The sequence below is a fragment of the Triticum aestivum genome, chromosome 7B (genome assembly GCF_018294505.1).
Source record: "Triticum aestivum cultivar Chinese Spring chromosome 7B, IWGSC CS RefSeq v2.1, whole genome shotgun sequence".
NCBI lineage: Eukaryota > Viridiplantae > Streptophyta > Magnoliopsida > Poales > Poaceae > Triticum > Triticum aestivum.
Genome location: NC_057813.1, coordinates 589,255,426 through 589,261,575, shown reverse-complemented (window position 1 = coordinate 589,261,575; position 6,150 = coordinate 589,255,426).

The window sequence follows — 6,150 nt, the reverse complement described above, 5'->3', positions numbered from 1 at the left end:
TGGTTAGTGCGTATAGGCTCGTAGCCAACTCAGATCAAATACCAAGATCTCGTTAAGCGTGTTAAGTGTCCGCGAAAGCCGAACAGGGCCAGGCCCACCTCTCTCCTAGGTGGTCTCAACCTGCCCTGTCGCTCCGCCACAAAGATCCACTCGCGGGTGCTCCACCAGCCGACCCGACTTTAGTCTCCACATGTATCATGTATAAAGTATATAGTGTATACCCGTGATCACCTCCCGAGTGATCACGGCCCGATAGTATAGCACGGCAGACGGACAAGAATGTAGGGCCACTGATGGAACTCTAGCATCCTATACTAAGCATATAGGATTGTAGGTAAAGGTATCAACAGTAGTAACAAGGACAGGCTATGCATCATGATAGGTAAAACGGAAAGCAGTAACATGCTACACTACTCTAATGCAAGTAGTATAGAGTAGAATAGGCGATATCTGGTGATCAAGGGGGGGGCTTGCCTGGTTGCTCTGGCAAGAAGGAGGGGTCGTCAACTCCGTAGTCGAACTGGGCAGCAGCAGCGTCGGTCTCGTAGTCTACCGGAGAGAAGAGGGGGAAGAAACAATGAATACAATGCAAACAAATGCATATCGATGCATGACATGACAAGTAACGATGCTAGGTGTGCCCAATCGCGGTAGTAGGTGATACCGACGAAGGGGGAAAACATCCGGGAAAGTATTCCCGGTGTTTCGCGTTTTCGGGCAGAGGAGCCGGAGGGGGAAAGTTGCATGTTCGGTATGCTAGGGGTGTGTGGCGGACGAACGGGCTGCGTAACCGGATTCCTCACGTCGTTCTGAACAACTTTCATGTTGAAAATATTTTAATCCGAGTTACGGATTAAAAGATACGATTTTCTAAAGATTTAATTAATTTCTGGAATTTAATTAATTATTTTATTAATTCGAAAAATGGATTTATGACGTCAGCATGATGTCATGCTGACGTCAGCAGTCAACAGAGTTGACTTGGTCAACCTGACATGTGGGTCCAGTGGGACCCACCTGTCATTCTCTGTTTAGGTTAATTACAGATTAGTTAATTTAATTACTATTTAATTAACCTAACTAGTTAATTAAATTAATTAAACCGGATTAATTAACTTAATTAATTCATTAGATAATTAATTAATTAATAATTAATTTTATTAAATCATTTTTTATTATTTTTATTTTTAATTCCCTCCTTTTTTTATAAAATGTTATGGGCATGGGGCCCATCTGTCATAGGCCCCAGGGGGCTTAGCGGGTGCGGGCGGCGGGCACTGCCCGAGCGGGTGCGGGCGGGCGCCCGTCTGGTGGCCTCGCCCGTGGACAACGGGAGTAGGCACGGGATCAACCAGCGGCCACCGCTGGGGCTCCGGCGCGGCGGAGGGAGCCGCGGGAGGGGGGCCGCGGCCAAGTTCAGAGGACGGGAGGCGCACTTGCGGGGGAACAGGGGGCGACGGAGGTGAGGGAGCAGGGACGGAGCTGTGCGGGCGCCAGGGGCGTGCGGCTGGAGGTGGTAGGGGGAGGCGCTCGATAGTAGGCAACAGCAAGCGAAGCAACAGCGACAGCAGGTGCAGGCGAGCAGCAGGGGACGAGGCCGCGTCGGGGGCTCGCGCGCGAGTTGCCGACTGCGCCGGCGAGCGTGTGCGAGGGGGGGGACGCCGGGTGGCCGCGGTGAGCGCGACCGGTGCGGGCGCATGCGGGGAAGAGATGAGGAGGGGGCCTCACAGGGGGTGTGTAGGGACCGTGGCAGCGTGGGTCGAGGGGGGAACGGGGACGTCGTCGGTGTCGAGGAGGCAGGCCGGTGGGGTGGAGTCGGCGAGGCGCGACGAGGCGGAGGAGCTCCATTCGTGGAGGAGGACGAAGATGGGCGACGAGGCGCGGGGAGGTCTGGCGAGGATGAGTCGAGGAGGCAGGCCGGCGTGGTAGCCCCGGCGAGGTCCAGGCGGCGGGGACGATTGGCATGGCAACGTGGTTCCAGCGACGGAATCCGGGGAGGCGCGGCATCGGGCGTGCGGCAAGGGCGTCGTTGCCCTGGGTGGCTGGTCGGGGAGGAGGTGAGGACGGGGCGGCGCCGTGTGGCGGCGGGGCGCCGACGTGAGGTGTGGCAGCACCGGGCGGCGTCGGCGTCGAGCCCCCGATCTCGATCCAGATCGGGGGAGGGTGAGGAGTGGGTGATGCAGGGGGAAGTGGGGCGGTTGGAGGCTAGGGTTACGGGGGAGAGGGGATAAGGGAGTGGGGGCGGGGGTGGCCGGCTAGGCCGGTGGGTTGGCCTAGTAGGGATGTGGCCTGCTGGGCCGGAGCCCAGTGGGGGGGGGGTTCTTTATTTTTTTTGTTTTCTGTTTGTTTTTCCCCTTTTGTATTTTCTTTCTTTTATTTATTTTCTTTTCTGTTTTAATTCATTTTAAATCATTTAGGCATTTTATAAAAATGTGTTTGCTTTATTATATTTACCCTTGTAATATTCGGCACCCACCAAACATTTATGTTTTAACTTTTGAAAACTTTTATTGTTGACATTAATTTAAATTGAATTTTTAAGCGGTTTCGAATTAACCCGAGATTAATTTCAGTGACAGAGGTGACATGGCACCATTAGTAGAGGGTTACTGTAGCTTAACTATCCGGGCGTCACAGGTACCTTGATAACCCACAAGTGTAGGGGATCGCAACAGCTTTCGAGGGTAAAGTATTCAACCCAAATTTATTGATTCGACACAAGGGGAGCCAAAGAATATTCTTGAGTATTAGCAGTTGAGTTGTCAATTCAACCACACCTGGATAACTTAGTATCTGCAGCAAAGTATTTAGTAGCAAAAGTGGTATGATAGTAAAGGTAATGGTGGGAAAAGTAAAGATAATTGTTTTTGGGGTTTTCTAGTAGTTGTAACAGTAGCAACGGAAAAGTAAATAAGCGAAGAACAATATGTGAAAAGCTCGTAGGCAATGGATCTGTGATGGATAATTATGCCGGATGTGATTCCTCATGTAATAGTTATAACATAGGGTGACACAGAACTAGCTCCAATTCATCAATGTAATGTAGGCATGTTTTCCGTAAATAGTCATACATGCTTATGGAAAAGAACTTGCATGACATCTTTTGTCCTACCCTCCCGTGGCAGCGGGGTCCTAACGGAAACTAAGGGATATTAAGGCCTCCTTTTAATAGAGAACCGAAACAAAGCATTAGCACATAGTGAATACATGAACTCCTCAAACTACGGTCATCACCGAGAAGTATCACGATTATTGTCACTTCGGGGTTGTCGGATCATAACACATAATAGGTGACTACAGACTTGCAAGATAGGATCAAGAACACACATATATTCATGAAAACATAATAGGTTCAGATCTGAAATCATGGCACTCGGGCCCTAGTGACAAGCATTAAGCATAGCAAAGTCATAGCAACATCAATCTCAGAACATAGTGGATACTAGGGATCAAACCCTAACAAAACTAACTTGATTACATGGTAAATCTCATCCAACCCATCACCGTCCAACAAGCATCACATATATTCATGAAATTGGTGATGGAGGATGGTTAATGATGACGACGGTGACAAATTCCCCTCTCCGGAGCCCCGAACGGACTCCAGATCAGCCCTCCCAAGAGAGATTAGGGCTTGGCGGCGGCTCCGTGTCATAAAACGCGATGAAACTTTCTCTTTGATTTTTTTCTCCCCGAACGTGAATATATGGAGTTGGAGTTGAGGTCGGTGGAGGTTCAGGGGGGCCACGAGATAGGGGGGCGCGCCCTATAGGGGGGGCCTGTCTCGTGGATAGGGTGTGGGCCCCCTGGTGTATTTCTTTCGCCCAGAAATTCTTATTAATTCCAGAAAGTGCCTCCGTGGATTTTCAGGACATTCCGAGAACTTTTCTTTTCTACACATAAAACAACATCATGGCAGTTCTGCTGAAAACAACGTCAGTCCGGGTTAGTTTCATTCAAATCATGCAAGTTAGAGTCCAAAACAAGGGCAAAAGTGTTTGGAAAAGTAGATACGTTGGAGATGTATCAACTTCCCCAAGCTTAAACCTTTGCTTGTCCTCAAGCAATTCAGTTGATAAACTGAAAGTGATAAACAAAAACTTTTACAAACTCTGTTTGCTCTTGTTGTTGTAAACATGAAAAGCCAGCATTCAAGTTTCAGCAAATATTATGAACTAACCATACTCACAATAACACTTAGGTCTCACAATTACTCATATCAATAGCATAATCAGCTAGCGAGCCATAATAATAAAACTCGGATGACAACACTTTCTCAAAATAATCATAACATGATATAACAAAATGGTATCTCGCTAGCCCTTTCTGAGACCGCAAAACATAAATGCAGAGCACCTTTGAAGATCAAGGACTGACTAAACATTGTAATTCATGGTAAAAGAGATCCAGTCAAGTCATACCCAATATAAACCAATAGTAATGAATGCAAATGATAGTGTGCTCTCCAGCGGGTGCTTTTTAATAAGAATGGTGATGACTCAACATAAAAGTAAATAGATAGGCCCTTCGCAGAGGGAAGCAGGGATTTGTAGAGGTGCCAGAGCTTGATTTTAAAATAGAGATTGAATAATATTTTGAGCGGCATACTTTTGCTGTCAACGCAACAACTATGAGATGGCTGTATCTTCCATACTACATGCATTATAGGCAGTTTCCAAACAGAATGGTAAAGGTTTATACTCCCCCAACCACCAACAAGCATCAATCCATGGCTTGCTCGAAACAACGAGTGCCTCCAACTAACAACAGCCCCGGGGGAGTTTTGTTTAATTATTTTGATTTGCTTTCATCTTTTTGGGTCATGGGACTGGGCATCTCGGCTACCGGCCCTTTCTCGTGAATGAGGAGCGGAGTCCACTCCTCTTGAGAATAACCCACCTAGCATGGAAGATATAGGCAGACCTAGTTGTAATATGAGCTGCTCGAGCATACAAAACAGAATTTCATTTGAAGGTTTTGAGTTTGGCACATACAAATTTACTTGGAACGGCAGGTAAATACCGCATATAGGAAGGTATAGTGGACTCATGTGGAACAACTTTGGGGTTTAAGGAGTTTGGATGCACAAGCAGTATTCCCGCTTAGTACAGGTGAAGGCTAGCAAAAGACTGGGAAGCGACCAACTGAGAGAGTGACAACAGTCATAAACATGCATTAAAATTAATTCACACCGAATACAAGCATGAGTAGGATATAATCCACCATGAACATAAATATCATGAAGGCTATGTTGATTTGATTCAACTACATGCGTGAACATGTGCCAAGTCGAGTCACTCAATTCATTCAAAGGAGGATACCATCCCATCATACCACATCATAATCATTCTAATAGCATGTTGGCACGAAAGGTAAACCATTATAACTCATAGCTAATCAAGCATGGCACAAGCAACTATAATCTCTAAATGTCATTGCAAATATGTTTACTTCATAATAAGCTGACTCAGAAACGATGAACTCATCATATTTACAAAAACAAGAGAGGTCGAGTTCATACCAGCTTTTCTCATCTCAATAAGTCCATCATATATCATCATTATTTCCTTTCACTTGCACGACCGAACGATGTGTATAATAATAAGAGTGCACGTGCATTGGACTAAGCCGGAATCTGCAAGCATTCAACTCAAGAGAGAAGACAAGTAATATGGGCTCTAAGTTAAATAAACAATCATGCATATGAGAGCCACTAAGCATTTTCAATATGGTCTTCTCGACCCCCAAAGGAAAGAAAAGAAAATAAAACTATTTACATGGGAAAGCTCCCAACAAGTAAAAAGAAGAACTAGAAATCTTTTTGGATTTTCATTTTAATTTCTACTACAAGCATGGAAATTAAACTAACTATTTTTTTTGTTTTTCTTAAGGTTTATCAAACACACAACAAGAAAACTAGAAAAAGAAATTTAAACTAGCATGGATAATACAATGAAAGAGTATGAGCACCGACGACTAGTATGTGAACATGAATGTAAAGTCGGTGAGAAATACGTACTCCCCCAAGCTTAGGCTTTTGGCCTAAGTTGGTCTAGTACCAAGGACCGCTGCTACTCTCCCCGGTGTATTGGGAAGTGTAATCAGGATACCACTGGCTGGTCATCTCCGGATCCCACTGGACAGATGATG